The following is a 20,315-nucleotide window of genomic DNA, read 5'->3' on the forward strand; positions in this document are numbered from 1 at the left end:
GGCTAGGATTGTCCCAGTCCCAGAGAATTTGGTGCATGGGTCATTCACAGTGGGCCAATATCATTAACCGTTTGGATCACTAAACAATGGTCCCCATTTGTAGAAACCTGAGCAAAATACATATTCTGGGGTTGTAATACACTCAATACCAATGGGGAGATGTAGGTGCACCTCATTCTCAATTATCACTTCGATGGTTCGTGTGGCACCGTGTGGATGGACCATGGCCCACAAATTGTAGCAATTGCAGGATTTTAGCTATCTGATCAGTGACCTGCAAATGGGCTGTTAAAACTGGTTCCATCTATTTTGATTTGACGAATGGATGGTAAAAACTTAAAACCATAGTTCTAAAACTCTTTGACTCTGCTCATCTGAGTCAATTAGATTCTATGACATTCCCAGCCGAGTCACCATAAAACTCGTCTGTGGCATGACTCGGCTGAATCGGCAAGTCTGGTCAACTCTGCTTGTTGATTCAGTGTGACGTGGGATGACTCAAGCTGAGTGCCTGAGTTACACGCCCATTCAATCTATTTATTTATTGATTTTAATAAAAGCTAAGAAGTACCAACTGAGTTTCAGACTCATGACCTTAGCCATGGAAACAAATCGACTAGCCATACATTTCTATGCATCCAACGGACCTTAAATTTCACAAGAATGCGATTTTTTGTGATGCTGAGTTGATGAATGGTTCAGATTTCAAACAGATGACACCTGGTTTGGCCGTGTCTGAGATGAAAATTTTCACAAGTTTGATGGACTGCCATTACCAGATTTAACTGGAGATGAAAAACAGGTGGCAATCCAATATGTAAGTCAGAGTGAGTCTTTTGAGTCACCAGTGATTGGCATCCAGTTGAGTTTTTGGGTTTTCTGAACAATGAGAAGAATAAGAAGCAACGAGCCATGCATTCCATGCATGGATCAGATGGTTAGGATCTTATCAATTGCCACGATTGTGGGGTTGTAGCCAATCCATGTGATGGTCCACCCGAACAATTGTCCCAGTTAGTACGGACGTGCCATGTGTACCGTGCACATTTCAACATTTCAAGTGAGTCAGGTTAGCATTTTCGATGGACCAAGGGTAGTGGAGGCTTTGGGAATGTGTATCTATTCAACATTGAATAGGGAGCAGGCATGTACACGCACTGCACCGCTGGAAAGTAGACTCGCTTGATAATTACCTTGATACTCCACGTGAGGCCAGTACACCTAATCGGATCCAATGCATAATGCTCGTATCCATCTTAGTCATCAACCACTCCACAGACATGGTCCACCAGTACGAGTTCTATACTTCTTTCGTGTTCGATCCTACCATTGACAATGATGATTGATCTTTTTTTAGCATACGTTTATTATCATTAATTGGTGGCTGGGATTATCTCATCCAGCATGATTTTTGTGGTACGGACCGTCCATTGTATGGGCCAGCAGTTGAAAGGCTTGGGAGGATTCCGTAGATGTAGCACATGGCACATTGATAGAGTGGTTTATGATAACAAAGATACCATATAAATATTTAATTATAGGGAAAGGATCCACAGGTGAACAAAAATCAAACTGATCAGATGGGGGCCATACATCAAAAATCAAATGGATCACATGATCCCAGTTGGCATTTCAACGACTTTTGTAGCAATGATGTTGACTTGAATAAGCTAAAGTCACCGTACGCCTCTCTATGCTCCTACATCTACAACCGTCGACACCGTCCATAGATACCAGCCGCAATCCCAACATCCATTCAAAATTGGCATTTTTCTTGGAAGGTATTGGTGTGTCCTGTGTACAAAGAAGTCAGGCACCCAACCACACTAGATCCATGGCTCAACTGGCAGACTGAGCGGAGATACCTCGTTTCAACACTTGTTGAGGTCTCGGTATCGATCCCTAGTGGGGTGGCTAACATGGAGACTGTGTACTGACGTGGGCCTGTACTAACAGGCTAATAAAAAATTTAAAAAAAAAAAAAAAGGTCAGGCACACAACCCTAAGTTATGGTTGGTGACTGACTGTCAGCCACAGCCAGGTGAGACCCTAAACTTCGCCCGAGGGTTGGGCAGGTGATTAGTGACCCCCATCAAGTGGGTCACTGTTATGCATTTTTTTTTAAAAAAATGCATAAAAACATACACGAATACTACTTTAAAAACATATCATTGGATATGCAGTCATGTTTCAAATAATTATATAGACATATATTTAAAAAAATAACAAATAAAAAAAGACAACTAATTTCAAACATTTGGTCATTTAACTTTTTAACCTTTTAGGGGTTACTATTGGTTTAACTCAAGTAATTTCAAACCTTTGATCATTTAACTTTTATCCTATAAGGACTTATTGTGGCTTAAGCCAGACAGGTTGTTTAGACGAAAGATTAAAAATTTCAAATATATAATCATTTGACTCTTTTCTTATAGGGCCACCACTAACTCAATTAGGGCTAGGGCTGGCCTAAGGCCAGGGTTTTGGAGACTAGGGCAGGGCCAGGGCCAAACCCGGCCGGCTAGCCCTAGCCCTAACAGGGAACTCTAGGCACATTTCCACTTCACCATGGTTTAACTATACATCCGGTTCTCCCTCTCTACCAATGGACGGTGGAAGACGTTTGGTACATAATCTCACGTGTATAAAGTGGCACACGTGTGTTGTGCTATGTGGTCGTGCCTAGATATGATAAATAATTTCGGGTGCGTGAACTTGAAACCTGAAGGTCCGGAGATCGAAAATATTACCAAAGAAGGGTTCAAGTCCAACAACCCCAGCGAATAACTTCCAACCTATCACGTTCACGAGAAATCCAACTCTTCAATCAGCTGTCCCAACCTTTAGGATCACCAGCACCGTCAAATCATAAGATGGACCACACATCAGAAAATAATATTTAGCATTAATAAGTAACAAAATACAAGTGGAGTCTCTACTCGATGAGTGGATATGATCCAATCTATTGGACGGGCTGGATGTCATAAAAACATGGAAATTGGAAGTTATTTGCTGGTTGGATCATGAATTATGGTCCAACCCGCTGGACTTGAAACCTTCTCTTTAAATATTTGCTTGGCGGGAGATACATGGTCATGGTTTGATAATCATACACGCGTGTACAAGTCACACCATCTACACGCCGCCGTCTGTGCCACCCTGGCAAACAGTGGCAAGAAGGTAAAAGTCCAAGCCGTCCATCAGGTAGATTTAACCTTGAAGATGTTTTTTCCCAGGAATCGAGACGGTCCACTCATCAAGGTGGGTGTTAAAAACTGGTGGACGGCTTAGAAATATGCAACTGAGTTTTTCTTCAGCCGTACATTTATTTCGCAAACCATTGCCCACCTGATTAGTGAATCCATTTGACTATTGGGCCGTTCATCTGAAAAGCACCTCTCGAATGGATGGATTAGATCATATAGCTGTGTGCCTGTGCGCCATGCTGGCACATATGGTATCTTGTAAATGAGCTGTCTTGTACACGCGTGTTCAGGACAAAGCTCGTACGATAGAGGAAGCAGAACCAAAATAGGGTGGGACCATCTCTCGATAGAACATATGACAGGCTAATGTGTCAATCGGGTCCGTCCATCTAGTTGCCTCTAGCATGGATGGCGTACGTTTCAAAAATCACACCCATCATACAATCCTATCCATCTTATCGGTGGCCCTCAAAGATGCGTGACTTATCACTCCCGTTGAAGCGTGACTTATCGTTTGGCTCCGTTCATCTAGAGGGCACAACCGTGTAAGAGAAATGGTTAAAAATACACATACATCGGGGGTGATTCTAGCCATCGAATCAATGGCCTTCAAACCAACGTTACAAAACAAAGTTTAATTTTTATTTTTATTTAAAACATAAGCCATCAATGATATGTCCTAATAAATGAATGGTCCCAATTGATTAGTCACCCTGCCACGTGTACCATGGAGAGATGGGTCTACCATATTACGGTCCTACCGACCCTACTATATGATCTGGTGCATTTGAATTGCTAATTATTGGAGGAGGTTTGAGCGGGAAATGGGTGTTGTCCACGTGACACTGGCACAAACATCAGTGCCGTTGTCTCTTCATAACAGGACAAACCAGAGCTTGGAATGATTCTTACCATCAGGATTTCAACACAGCCAAACACACTTACATCATTACTCTATTATTTTATAATTAGTTCATGGATTGATGGGCCAGTAACTGTTCGATGCCATTTTAAAAATGATAATCACTTGTCCACCTACACGTGGCATATTTTGCGGCAGTCAAGCTGTCCAAAGCGCTGACCTAACTATGTATATAGCATAATAAAATAAATAAATAAATAAATTAGACTGAGTAGATGGTAGTAATTAATCGTCACTGTTCGTGGCTTATCTGCCAAAGAACGGCTAGGATCGCTTGATCAGTGTGATTTTCCAGACATGGACCATCTATTATGTGACCCAAATTTTGGATGGTTTTGATAGTCGTACATGTTCCTTACATGCGAGGAGGATGAATCTTACCATTTTGAAAATGGTGGTGAACTACCAACCGTATAAGAGCTTGACTCGTTATCCATGCGTTTTTTAACTCATGATGAGCCTTTTTTTTTTGTCTGCTCACACATACTCTCTCACCCGCATGTGCGAGCTGAGGGATGGGATGAGCATATCATGGCCCCAAAATAAGATGGCTCGTTTCATAGGTGGGCACGTGCATGAGTAGCTAACCTTCCATTCTCCGTACACACATGTGGCCCACCTGATGAGCAGACCGGGCTAGTTTTAGGCCATGGCATGTCCAGATGGGAAGCGGATTGGCTGTTGTACCACACACCAGCTATATAACTAGATACGTGGCGTACGAGCGCCGATGCTCCTTTTGAGGTCCAAGTTATACAAACGTTTCAAAGGAGATGAATGTTGCAAGAGCTCCCCACTGATGTATTTATTATATGCACACCCTTTATCAATTTTTTGAGATTATTTTAGAGCATTTAGCCAAATATTGAACCATATCCAAAGCTCAAATGGACCACACCAAAAATAAAAGTGGGATAATAATTTTCACTGTTAAAATATTTATAGGGCCCACTGTAATGTTTATTTCCCATCCAATCTAATCATAAGGTTACAAATATATAGATGAAGAGTAAAAACAAATTTCATATTAATCTCAATCAATCTATTCATAAGGTTATAAATACTCGGATGACTAGGGAAAACAAATCTCATATTGATACGAAACTTACGTGACCTCTTAGAAGGTTTGGATGATAGACATTCAATTCCCCACGCTTTTTGCAACGTGGTACACTTTATCTTTACATTTGTTTTAATTTTTGGCACAAGCCCTACTACGAGCTCGCCAAATGTATAACTGGTTTGGATATAACACATAGCTAATGATGAGACCCCAGCACTTGGTGACGTTAATGCACCAGCTATATAGCTGGGGTATGATACACCAGCAAATCCGCCACCAACTAGGTAGGTGGTGTATTGACGTCAATAACCTCTGTGGGTCTCATCATGAGGTATGTGTTATATCTAAACCGGCCATCCATTTGGTGATCTCATCTTAAGGCTTGAGATGAAAAATAAGACATATTTAATTACCAACTGGACCACACTGCAAAAAGCAGTGGGGGCTTGAAAGTCTACCATTGAAATCGTTTCAGGGTCACAGAAGTTTTGATCAATATGAAATTTGTTTTTCATCTTCATCCAGGTCTTTATAAGCTTATGAACAGATTGGATAGATAATAAACGTTATGGTGGGCACTGTGGAGCTTTTAATGGTGAAAATCATTATCCCCGCTGCTATTTGTGGTGTGGTCCAGTTTATCTTTGGATATGATTCATTTTTTGGATAATGCTCTAAACTGATCTCCAAAAATAGATGAACGGTGTGGATATAATAAATACATCACCGTGGGGCCATGTAACTTTGATCTCTTTCAACTGTACAACTCGGAGCTGGAGGAGCATCAGCGCTCGTCTTGGCACAACACGTACCTACGCCAGCTATATAGCTGGAGCCAATCCGCTTCCGTCCAGATGAGGCTCACCTGATGAGTGACTGCAATCTCACGTGGAGTGTGCCAACGTCCCTTGTCTCCGTACGAACAGTACAGATTAGGTACTTCACAGTCAGGTCATGGTCTGTGAGTTGTTTGAATTTTCAATTACAATTATAAATGTCCTGAATAGGCAATAAGTATCCAAAAATAGTATTCTAGGTAGAAAAAATCTTTTTAATTATTTTGACAATCCCAGGTACAGAAGCAGCACTTCAGGTATCACTAAATATGAGACCGGCCAATTATTTACCTTTTTTATTGGTTTCACTCGTATGGGAATCACTTACTTTGCAATTAACAGGAAACTGAGAAATCAAAAAGTGAGTAAATTGATTACATTCCCGCCTGTTTGATTTTACAAATTGCATGTAAATGCATGGAGAAATGGTAATTATTATTACGTCACCTGGTTGAATATGCAATTTCATTTCTGTTTTGAAAATTGAGTAAAAAAAATTAGTTTAAATTTTTGGGCCCCACTATGATATATATGATATATCTGAGTCGTACATCAATTTTAACGTAACATTTTAAGGCATAAACCAAAAAATGAGCCTGATCCAATACTCAGGTTGTCCACACTAAAGGAAACAGTGGCACGGATGCATTTTTGACGGTAAATGTTCGATTTCTTAAATCTTGTGGTGTGGCCCACTTGAGCTTTGTATCAGCCTATTTTTATTTTATTTTTTGTTAAGACCTAAATTCAATTAGCATAACAGATGTACAATGTGAATAAGACAAAGACATCATGGTGGCCCCATATATATTTCGGTTTAGAACTCAAAAAAGTAAGTGTCAAACCAAGCATTGGTAACAACGCTGAGTAATTATTATTAGGGGTGCACACGGTTCTGTTTGGTCCGGTTTTGGGGCGAAACCAGAACCGAACCGTTCCCTACGGTTCTAGGATTTTTGGAACTGGAACCGAATCGTTAGCACCCTAGAACCGAACCGGAACCGGATCGTGAAAACCGATTCGGTTTCGGATCGGTTCCATGGTTCTGGGCTTTTTAAAGCTCAGCCCAATTGCACTTTTTTAACAATATTGCTAAAATCTCTTCGTGTGACCCATCTGAGTTCTTCAATGGCTTGATATTTTGGGTGTCCATTCATCTTAGTCGAGCAAATCTGATGAATGAAACAAATGGCATATACAACATATAGTGGGCCCCACACAATCTAGAGAAGTTTTAATACTGTCAGTCCCCATCTCAACTATTCCACAGTGTGATCTGCTTTTGTCTCGGGTTAGCCTCATTCTTGGGATAGGGCGTCAACTAAGGGGCACACCTGATGAACAGAGTAGATTTGGGCCTCACATCAAGGTGGGTTCCACACACTCTGTCTAATAATTTTAGTCTGCAAACCTTCCATAGTTGTCGGTCTCAAGGAAGTAGGTTTTGAAATTTTCTAAAAAAAAGGTATGATTTTGGCAAACGACGATTATATCACCCTTGGTTGTATTGCATAATACCTGATGTTTGAGTCCACACAGGTGGAACCCATGGTTAGATGATCAAGAAAGTTGGTAGATTGGGCCCCTCCAACCCCTGTTGGTGGGCCAATCCCTAATACATCGCTACACACAACCAACATGCAAGTGTGTGCAATATCTAAGCTGTGCATAAGGTGGACCCTACCATGAAGATGACCCAGTGCTAAATGGCTGGTGGGAGATGATAAGTTAGAGCCATAAGTGGAAGAGCCATCTCCCCATAGTACACGTGGCAAGTAATTCAATATACAATTCATCAGATGATCATAACCATCAAATTAGTGGCCACCAAAATGACAGCCAAAAACAAAAACAGTTATTAAGATGAAAATAATGAAAAGTGATGGATAGGATTTTCCAATAGGTGTAAGGTTTGTAGCATAAGCCATGCGTGAGATGGATGGACTTGATTGATACAACACCCTGCCAGGCGTAATTAGGAGACATGGGTCTACCCTACATTTCCATTGGCAGGCTAGTCCAGGGACCGTCAAGGGACGGCGAGAGAGAGACAGTGTCGATTTACTGCAGAGTCTGGGACGGCGAGATCTGCTGCACACACACACACACAGAGAGAGTCAAGGGAGGGCGTCGCACGGCTGCTGGTGTCTGGGACGGCGAGAGAGAGAGAGAGAGGGGGGGTTCTCTTTTTGCAAGGGCGAGAGGGGCAAGAGGCACGACCGCAGCCGCAGGTGGGCGAGAGGGGCGAGAGGCAGGGCCGCAGTTGCGCGCTAAAGTTGAAGGCAGATAAAAGGTTTTTTTTTTTTTAGGGTGAACTTTAGGGTTTTTTATTTTTTATTTTTAAAGGAATGCTCGAATCCACAGTTCGGATCTACGGTTCATGGCACGGTTCGATTCAACGGTTTGTATCGGTTCTACAGGACCCTAAACCGGAACCGAACCATAACCAACGGTTTTGGGATTTTTGGAACCGGAACCAGACCATTAGCATCCTGGAACCGGACCAAACCGGACCGATCCAACGATTTCAGTCCGGTTACACGGATCCAACGGTTTGATGTGCACCCCTAATTGTTACTCACTTACAGTGTATTCACCGGATGCCTGGAAAATCAAACAGGCCAGTTGTTTTTTACTGGGATGATAATCTTTTTTCATTATTTTAATGTCACATCATATTAAAAATAATTTATTATGGTGATTTGATTGGAGATTTTTACCATAATTACATGAAAGGAGGTATGATTATAAATTACATTTTTGCCTCCTTAATATATTTGCATTTGATTGGCCATTCACTTGTTTAATTTTCCTGTGATAAAAATTTAATGATGAGATAATTTTTGTAATTAGACGGAAATACCCACAGTCAATCAAGCCTATTTTGTATGAGGGATTAAACAGTATGGAGTTGCATCACATGAATTTAACAATATTATTACATAATAATTGTATTGTAAAAATACCATGGTATTTTGATTGACCTATCTTACATTTGAGATCAAATTCTTCGTTTGGAAAAAATGCACTATTAGGCGAAGCGTGAGTTTGATGGACTTTGGAATTACAATCAATATACTAAATTTCGTAACTGATGCTAGCCACTCGTATCCATACGTAACTAGAATGTCACATGTAAAGAATGCATATGGAAGGATGACATGGATAAAACACATGCACCAACATGGGGCCCACAAATGTAATGGATTTTGTAATCCACTAGAAATCATGCGGTATCTGCCGTTGGCACTAGATGATATGATACCGGATTCATCCAATCCTCATGTAGTTTCCATTGCACATTCCCACATTGATGGTTAGGATTGACTGTTGCATCTACATTTTAATTTAAAAGGCACTATTAAACTATTGTATAATTTATTTTTGTGATATAGACTTATTTTGTTGTTTTCATGTACCTGACTTGTTTTGTTTTTTTTTTTTAAATTTAATTTAATTTTATTTCTTAGCTTGTTAGTACACCCCACAGTTAGTTCACACTTCACTGTTGGCCACCCCCACTAGGGAATCAATACTAAGACCTCAGTGTTGAAACGAGGTATCGTTTACTCGGTCTACCACTTGAGCTATGGATCAGGGTGTATGTGCCTGACTTGCTTGATCATGCATGTAGTTGTTGTGAGTATTGGGTATATATGTGGTCTATCTTCTTCTTTATGGTCCACTTTATGGTGTAAAGTGATGACTTAAGTAGGGTTCACACATTTGTGTCTCTACACCAAGTGAAGGTAAGCATATATCTCTTGTACGCTTTTCATATATATTTTTACCTTCTATGAGAGAGTCATTGTATAAAAAAATGAGTAGAGAAAAAAAACAAAAAAAAAAGAAAAAAAGAGCCTTAGGAACTATATCTCAAGTAAAGAATTCTTTATAAAGAGTTTGAGATATTGTTTTCTCTTCTTAAGCAAAGAAGAGTTTTTTATATGCATGAGAACGTGATCCTCACACAAATGTTGGCTTGAAAAGAGAGTTTGTAATTCCATCATTTAATAATCCCTCCCCCCCCCAATAGATTTATTGTTATGGTTGTACAAATTGGCTTGTATACTTTTGTAGATAATCACTTGTTTGATTTTTCATCTCAAAGGTAATTAAGTAAATGGGTAATAATTATTTACCTAAGTAATTACTGCATAGTTCCGATGCAGATGTTGACAACTCACCTTTTGTGTGCCAAAATCAAGGATGACTGCCAAATGAACACGGGGCCCACTATGATGTATGTGGCTTATCCACGATGTTCATCTGTTATGTTATTTAGGGCATGAGCCAAAAAACGGAAACTTTGATAAAATGTTCACCTATCGATAAATAGTTCTTAAACCCCTAGAGGTTTTGGATTGAGATGATATTTGTATATTCCCCTTATCCATGTTTGAGTGACCTTGTGAACAGTGTAGATGATAAATAAACTTCAATTTGGGCATGACGAAAGCAACAACTTTTAATGATGAATGTTTTATGAACACTGGTTTCTTTGGTGTGGGCCACTTAAGCATTGGATCTACTTCTTTTTTCAACTTATGCCCTGAAATGTTATGCTAAAGCAGATGGACGACACATATATGTCAGGTACATCACATTGCAGCCCACAAATTTAAGTCAATCTTTTTGAACTGTTTTTCAAAAAAGAAATACATCTGGATTATCAAACAGGTTAATAAAGTAATAATTATCTATTTATGAGGTGAAAAATCAAACATACCCTAGGTGATTCATATATAAAGAAGAGTCTCGCATCTCCCCATGAGTAAAGACATCTAGGATTCACTTTCAAACGGTAACATTTAATCTTTACCAAATGCTCAATTTAATTTTTAATGATTTAAACTCATTTGTGGCTTATAGTTTGAGTTGGTACAGTCCTTGTTGTACTATCGAATGGTTTGATTAATCATTTGGGTAGCATGTATTCCAAAACAACTAACAATGATCCTTAAGGCTTCATCCACATTTTTAAGGATAATTTGCAGGTGATCTGGGGACATCCGATGATTTAGATCATTAATGCCTGACATTTTAACCATCAACATCCAAGTTTTAACATTCCACCATCCAAGCACTTTAAATCAAAACAATTAATAAAACTTAATATAAAAGCTTAAAATGTGGTCAAATATTCAAATTTGGTCTTAAAATAAGTTTTAAGAAAACATAGAATAAAATCTTACTAGGGTGGAAGCAACCTCAAATATGAATCGATTAAGCAATAGAGAATGAAAAATCCAAACAAACATGGAGAACATATGAGTTTGTACATATTCATTATAATTAGAAGAAAGTTACAGGAGATGAAACAATTTACGGTAAAAACCATAGCTTTTCCTTTCAAAACTCTTAAAATTAATGTTATCTAGGGTAGGGACTGTTGAGAGGTAACAATATTTCGACAGTTGACTTTTCTAAAATCTGGAGTTTTCCATTTCCCTAAGATTTGTAGTTTTCCATATCTGCTATAAACATAACTTACTCCAAATATTATTTAATTGATCATTTTGGTATTATTTGCATTGTGTAGAAATCTTGTAAATACACGTAGCAACAGTGAATTTCATGTCATTTATTCACAAATGGTATTAAAGTGGGGCTATGTGGATGTTCTTCATGTTTCAAATGTATTGGAAAAAATAAAAACAGGCACTGAAAGTACATGACTACTCATGAGGGTTATCTTGCATTCACGGAGTTCCAAATCCTTAAGATTAGAGCATTTATTGCACTGGTAGTACATTCATTACTATAACATCCTGAATTTTCGTTATTTTGGATTTTCCAAAACCCTTAAAATTTTTCATTATAATTAACTTGTATTGTCACTTACAGACTATAAACACTTGATGTTATCCCTATACGCGTGTGGTACCAATAAAGAACCACACCAATCTGATTAATCAATCCTAACGAATCCAGCCGATCACTTAAATACCGAGTTTAAGCACATAATTTGTTCATATGGGGCCCACATCTAACTGACCTATCACTGACTAATCAAGACAACCATAACTAAATAAAGATCTACCCAAAGCCGAGACAAGTAGGGGTCAGATCTTAATTAATAAACCAAATCAATCCAGTTACTCCTTTAGCCTAAAAACCAATGGTTTTAGGGCTATTAAGGCCGAATCACCGTTTTCACTAATTATAAATAGGCCACACTATGAATGTAGTTAATATAAACCCTAATACTTGCGCATAAGAAATCTCGATACCTAATTCATTTCAGAAATGCCCCGATTTTCCGAACAAGCTTTAGACCGCTCGTTAGTGGGCCAGTAGTTTCGAAACTATAAAATAATGTTTGTCTCGTTGAGCTTGACATCCATCGTGGGACATTCAGCTAAGATCGCGTCTCGAATCGTTTAACTTGGACTCGCAAGTCGAGTGCTTGGGTTATGTGAATATTTTATATGAAAATATGGAACTTAAGTGAAATAAGTTCATTTATTCTTTCACAAAGTTGTAACTTTCGGACCATAAATTCACAACCAAAGTTAGAGTAATGACTAAAGATATTTCCTTAAATATATCCGTATAACCTAGGCCCTGATCAACTATTGGTGACCGTTGAACAGACTTTTGATCATATCCATTGATCAACGCATCCAAATGGCAGGCCGATCATATCTATACGTAGATCATCATTAGGGCTAACTATCCTACGGTGTATATCGACATGTACACCCCATAATGGGCCCTAGAGGTTAGAAACACTCTCTTATATGGCTAATATAATGAAAACCTTGCCCTTAAGGCCATTTGCACAACTTATGAGACTATATAAGGACCTCATTTGGGCACCCCATCTCTCCATACGAATTTACTTTCTCCAAAGGAGAGAAAGAGGGAAAAAGAAAGAAAAAAAGAAGAGAAGAAGGGTGAGAGTAGGAGTGGGGAAGCTTTAGTGCTTCCCTTCATCGGTTTCCTCCAATCAAAGCCCTAGCATCAATCATTTTCCTCCGCCGAATCCACACTATTTGCGATTTGGAGGTAAGAAACAAACTTACTTCCTAACTTAGATTTTTTTCTAAAATGAATTGCATGAATATCATATAGTTCTTGGTGTTTATATAAGAATATATGATTTTCTCCAAATCCCTAACTCTAGGAGCTCAAAATCGAATATTCCTTCTTAAGATGCGAACCATTATGCCTAGGTTTCTATTTATCGACCCTTAAGGGTCTCAATTAATGATTTGTTGTAGTGAATGATTTGTAAATAATTAGTATGTTCATATTTCATGTTTGATTGTAATATATGTCATTGCTTGTCTATGCATGATCACATGTTTAATAAAATGCCTAAGTGATTAAACGTGTTATTCTAAAGATGCTCACATGATTGATTGAACTCCAGATTGAATGCGTTGATTTGTTGATGCTCACGTGTTTGATAATATGCTCCAATAAATGTATTACTCTATTGTTACTCACATATTTGATGAAATGCCTAAGTGAATGTATTGCTCTATTGATGCCTACTTGTTCGATGAAATGCTTAGGTCATTGCGTGGTAGTATGTATACTATAATTACATGATGTAGTGTTTAGTTCATAGCGATACTTAGGATTTCTACGATATTGGGTCAGTTGGTAAATCGCCCAAATCAACAGGTGACTCGAGTTAGAGTGGCCACCCTAGGATTGTTCGATCGACCCGGGTTGAACACGAACGATCGACAGTAGCTGGACTACACGGGATGCTTACACCCAATGCCGGTTGCGTCGTAGTTTTCCAGGTTAATCAAATTAGCCCACTAGCCAGCTGATCATGTATGTTCACAATATATGACACGACTAAATGGAATCTAGGATACCTCATTCTCAGTGGATGTGTCCATTCATAACTGTTAGTGCAATACGATCCCACTAAGACTTATGAGTCGGGCATGGTGGTATGGGACATTGTATTCAAGTTGTCAGCTTACGCAGGGATGACAAGCCTCCCCGTAGTGACCAGTGAACAACTAAGACTCATGAGCCAGACATGGTGGTATGGGACACCATGTCCGAGCTGTCGGCCTATGCAGGAGTGACGAGCCTTTCCACAGTGACCAGTGAGCACTGATGGAGGTGATAGACCATTGTTCGAACGGCCCCCGTCAAATTACCCGACTAATAGTTTCGTGTCAGAATGCTATTCGAATGACCGGGCGTGAATGGAATTAAATGACGAGTCCTTTCTTTTGTATTGATTTGGTTTAATGTGATATGCCCACACTTTGTAACACCTCAGTCACTATTCATCTGGGCTGTGGTCTGAGTGTGGGTTGTCATCCGGGTCCATGTGTAGGATCGGTCGGACTTCGAAAATAATGCTCCAACCGGTCAAAGCAGCGTGCTGTGGGCTGTTACAACCTCGAAACTAAGTGATCATACTCGGTTTGGGTGACAACCCATATCGAGTTGATCCTCATACATTTATGTATCATATTATACCTTTGGAATTGTTGATTTGTGAGATAGACGGGTGACACCTAAATTTGGATCAAGGGACACTGGTAAGGAGTCGCTACGTGTGGCAACAAGCCACGTGATCCAGATAAGGACTTGTGATATAACGTCGGTATCCTAGCTTCGCTAATATGCTGAATGAATTGAACTTAATAATTGCTCGGCTAACATGATCATTTATCACATCGCATTAGATTAAAATGTGACGAAACAGGCGTTGAAATCGCATGTTTGAGGGAGTGTTGTCATTTGCGAATTAAGTGGTCGGAGTCATGTGTGAGAGAGTGTTGTTTGGAAAGGGCGTTCATCATGCCATATCTTCATATGCACATTTAACAAGAGTATTAAGGAATTGTTTGATTTCTTATTTATCATCAACTGCATCGATTGTGTTTATAACATGTGTAACTTAGAAAATGGAACCACTGAGTTAGTTACTTACTCCCACCTGGAACAATGTTTTAAAATATCAACTAGGCATATTATTGATGCAAGTTCTATCGAGGCCTCCGGCGGGTAGGCTTATACCGGTTTGCGCCACCACCGTTATGTTTTGGAAGATTTGAAATAAACTGAAAACTTTACACTTTAACCCTCTTGGGTATATATATTGTGGCTTGTATAATCCTCATTAGGGCGGATACTACTTTTCAATTGTACTTTGACTATTTGTCATATATTTATTAACTTTTGTTATCTATGCCTCGTTTTGGTTCTGCTAAGTTAAATTGTGCAACTTTGATTATTCGTGCACGGACTTAATGTGAATTAGAATGAAGACGCATGTGCATTTTATTAAGTTAACACATGCAAACTCGGGATTGTAGTCTATGTACTCAGGTGCTGATTTTCGGAACATTACAAGTTGGTATCAGAGCGGAGTATTGAGATAACTAGGACCTTGGGAATGTGGACTATACAAACCACAATAACTAGGCGTTGAGAATTTAAATTTAAAGATTTGAATCTATAAAGGATTTCCTTGATTTTAGGATTTGAACTCCCTTGTTTGCTATGCTTTGAAACTTGAAACTTAAAAATTGAACTCTACGATTAAATTCCCTATTGTTAGATGATTTTGAACTTAAACTTAAAAACCATGAACAATAGGATCAAATTTATGATTTTGTAATGTTTTCAAACTTAGGTATGGAAATTTGAACCCTAGGACTGCCTTGGTCGGTATTGTCATGTGAGAAGTGTTTCGACTCGCACTCAGGCAAGAACTCACAAATTAGGTATCTCAACCCGGCGTAATAGGGTTAAGTGACTAAAGTAGCTCGTCCTACCCCAAAATCATATGGTACGTCCGATAATTCATTCCAGTTTAGGAGATACGTCTGTTTTAAGTTCTAACGGCCTAGATCATTTTTGCTTCCGATCAAGCCTTTATCTGGCCCACCTCGATCATGGGATGGACAAAAAAAGTCGAATTTGGGAAAAGGGGGAAGGATAGATTAAGCAAAATCCAACTTCGGTGAAAACCGATACAATTTTGCCCAAATGGGCCACCGCCGACTCAGATCTGACCGCTGTCTTCATTCGAGCTTCCTTTTAAAGTCCACATTGACCTTGAACGGTCGAAGATGGCTAGAAATGTAAAGGAGTGATGGGCAATCTATGTGGGATGCTAAGGCAAGTTCGCGGCATAGCGGCCCAATGGGCCAGCAAAATGCATGACCAATATAAGTTTCGATGTCATCGAACATCTTTCGAGCAATTGAATATTCTAGCTTTTCTTTCTCTTTGTTGTTGGACATTATGGACATGTATTCAATGCCATCGATCGGTGTTCGATGGCATCGAATATGTCCTCGATCATAATTCAATGCACTCGACAGGGACATGATTTTTTCTGTTTAGATCCTTTCTTCCAGAAATACTCAAGGTTCTTTTTATAACTCAAACTTACTTAGAAGGTGTTCTTTTTTAAATAGTTTTTTTTTATATTTTTATTTTTATAGAGTAAGTAGGGTTATTAGGGGGGCATATACCTGTTAGGGTTTGTTGTGGGATGATGAGACTATATTTTACCTGATAAGTATGATCACGAGCCTTCATCCTTGAGGAGTCTTGGTCTTGATGTCTTCATCTTAGAGCTCACTTGACCGATGGACTTAACACTCATGTATATGACAAACAAGGGCACTTTCAGAGAGGAGGAGGAAGAGGAGGAGGAGGAGGAGGGTGATGGTGGTGGGTGGTTGCCGAGCTTGGAAGAGGGAGGGAGAGAGGTTGGGATTAAGTCAGGGTAGGGTTAGAGAGTCGGGTCGAGTCGGGTTTCGAATTGAGTCGAGTCTAACCGGATCGAGTTTCGGGTCGAGTCAAGTCGAGTTATTGGGTAACTCGAACTCGACTCAGTTTGAGTTCAGATTGGGCGAAGTTTACTCAGTTCAGACCGACTTGCACATTCAGTTCGGATCGAGTTGAATCGGAATGAGTCGGACAAGTCAAGTTAGCCGGATCGAGGCATCCCATGCCCAGCTCTATTCATTACAATGAAGTACCAAACAAAAAAGGTCTCACCTACAACTTGTAGGAGAAAAAGAATGCAAGTAGATATATGTGAGGTCCACCATGGTGTATGCATAACCTCAAATTCATCCAACAAAGTTGTCCCTTGATGAAATTAAGATGGCCTAGGAATCATGATAATTTAATTATCTTGTGGGCTGTATCAAAGAAAACAATGGACAACGACCTAAAAACCTTGAAATTCAAGTGGTGGCCACTTAATGATTAGATTGGCATGATTTTATAGCATCCCATTTGCATTGTGAGCAAACATGTTAGACTGACTGGATGTCATACATAGACCACGGTGGGCCATATGCCCCCAGCTATATTAATCTAAAGTTGTATGTGAGACCTTCCTGGTAACTTTATTATTATTATAATTTATTTTTTAATGCCTTTGGAGAGAGCCTCTCACCCCCAGGACCAAATCCCGCACCCCAGATAGCTACAAAAGTAGAGTAGGGTTCAATATAAAATCAGGAATATTATGTTGCAGCTACATAAAAGGCACATTAGATTTCTACCAAATAGGTTACTTTTTCTACTCACGGCGGTATATAAGTAACTTATTCGGGATAAAAAAGTTTGGTTTATCATCAATTATAAGTATCTTATCTCAAGTAACTTCAGATCCAAACACCCCTTAGGTACGGTAGATTTGGTAAGGCTCGGGGGATGCCTTAACTGTGGGACCCACCTCAATTTATGTCTTGCATCTTCATGTTATCTATTCTTTTGCTAGCTCATTTCATGGTCCAAAAAGTAGGTAAATCCAAATCACACGTGGACCACACAACAGGAAAATAACGATGATTGAATGCCCACTATTAAAAACTTATTGAAGCCTAACATAATGTTTATTTGCCATCTAACCTATTAATAAGGTTACATCAACCTAGACAGATCAGATATAGCAGCTTGACACAAAACTTTCGTGGCTATTAAGAAGTTTTTAATGATAGGAATTCAATCCTTGCTACATTTTTAAGGCACATATATCCAGGAGGCCCTCACATTCAGCCTAACCCACGGATTTTTAGTTTTTTCTTTACACGCGCACACACACCCCCCACGCACTTACGCTTACGCTGCAGTGGGATTTCACCACCTATGGATACACCCACGGTTTATCTCCGGGGCACGGCTTCGGTAGATCCCTAATTGTGGGGCCCACCATGATGTATGCACCTTGCATCCACGTCATCCATCCGTTTTGAAAACTCATTTTAGAGCGTGATATAAAAAATGAAGTACATCGAAATCTAAGGTGTACCCACCACAAAAACAGTGTGATAGACCATTAAAAACTTTTTGTGGACTGCACAAGTTTTAGATCAAGATGATATTTTTGTGGCCCTTCATCCAGATCTTTGTGACCTTATCAACAATTTGGATGGAAAAAAAACATTTTAGTGGCCCTAAGAAGTTTTTAACGGTGGGTATTCAATCACCATTATTTATTGTGGTGTGGTCCAACTAAGATTTGAATATGCTTCAGCTTTTTTGGATAATACCCTAAAATGATCTTTCAAAAAAAATGGGTGGAGTGGATGTAAAGCAAATGCATCAAGACAGTCCAGGCGGGAGTATTCTCTCGGCTTTGGTAAGAAATCGTACAACAGCTGTATCTATCACTATCAGCCCGCCAGGACGATACTCCGTACAGGTAGGGTTACGTGGATCGAAATCGGATTGCGTACTGAGTTACTCAGTACGCTTTTATCGTACTGAGTAAACTCAGTTGGGACCACTGTTAATGTATGTGGTTTATCCACACCGTCCATCCATTTTTAATGATAATTTTAGGGGTTGATACCAAAATTGAAGTGAATCCAAAGCTCAAGTGGACCATTACACAGGAAACAGTGTGTAATAATGGTTTGCACCGTTGAAACCTTCCCAGGGTCCAAATTAATTTTTATTTGTCATCTAACCTTTTCATAAGATCACAAAGACATGGATGAAGAGAAACCACAAACATCAGCTTGATCCAAAACTTCTTTGGCCTCCAAAATATTTTCAATGGTAGAGGTTCAATCAAACTATTTCCTATAGTGTGGTCCACTTGAGATTTTAATTTGCTTCATTTTTGGGATCTAGCCCCAGATACTAAAATAAATAAATAACAGTGGACCCCACACAGTTTACTCATAACGCTGAGGTTACTGAGTTACTCAGTACGCAATCCGCTTCCATGTGGATCTTACCGTGATGTGTGGTTTTTATCAACGCATTGTCATCCATTCATTTTTATAGATTATTTTAAGATAACAAACCCAAAAATGAAATAGATCCAAACCTCAAGTGGACCACACAGTGGGGATTGAATGCCCACCATTAAAAACTTTTGAGGACCCTTAAAAGTTTTGGATCAAGCTAATATTTGTGTTGTCCCTTCGCACCTATGAACAGGTTGGATGGCAAATAAACATCACGCTGACCCTTAGGAATGTTTCAACGGTGGGTGTCATTACAAACGCCACTTCCAGTGTTGTGGTCCACTTGAGTTCTCAGCCTGCTTTAGTTTTGCCATCATATCCTCGAAAAATGTATTTACACCGTATATAAAATCCATGCATTACGGTGGACCCTACATACCCCATGCCTGTACGGATTACTTTCCAGGCAGGGGCAGGACGCAATCCGCTTCCCTATCAAGCATGTGGTAAGGATGACAGTTTCCTTAATAATCCATGGAAGCCTTTTGACTTCACATTGCTTTCTTTCTAAAAAAAAAAAAAAAAGAAAGCGTAAAGCTTGTATCCCATGTAGTACATTTACAGGCACTACTACATGTACAACAGCATGTTTCAATGGTCCAATCGTCAAAATACGAAGAGGAATTATTAGGTACTCTGTGAAAATACGAAGAGGAATTATTAGGTACTCTGGTAGAGTATGATGGATGATGAGCAGGCCCTTGCATTCACACGCTTGTCTTATATGCAACTAAAATTAGACTGTCCAAAATATGGAACAGGACAGGATACATACCTAAAATAAGATAAAATGAATGTTTGTAATATCTCATATAGGAAAATTACTTTATTACTTTTGATGATTATTTCTCATGTTAACCGTCCAATAGATATCAAATAATCGACCATTAATTAAGGGACTACAGTAGTATAATTGTTCTTCTACGTAATTTCTCATGTGGGTACCCTGACGGTTTAACTTGATTACACATCCGCCATGTGTGTAATTTTTAATGGTTGGATTGATTTGTTTTTTGGGGCATCCCATTGACATGGTAAGAGAACCTTGTTGGTTGGGTGAGATGTCATACGAACACT

Source organism: Magnolia sinica, chromosome 3 (genome assembly GCF_029962835.1).
Source record: "Magnolia sinica isolate HGM2019 chromosome 3, MsV1, whole genome shotgun sequence".
NCBI classification, from domain to species: Eukaryota; Viridiplantae; Streptophyta; class Magnoliopsida; order Magnoliales; family Magnoliaceae; genus Magnolia; species Magnolia sinica.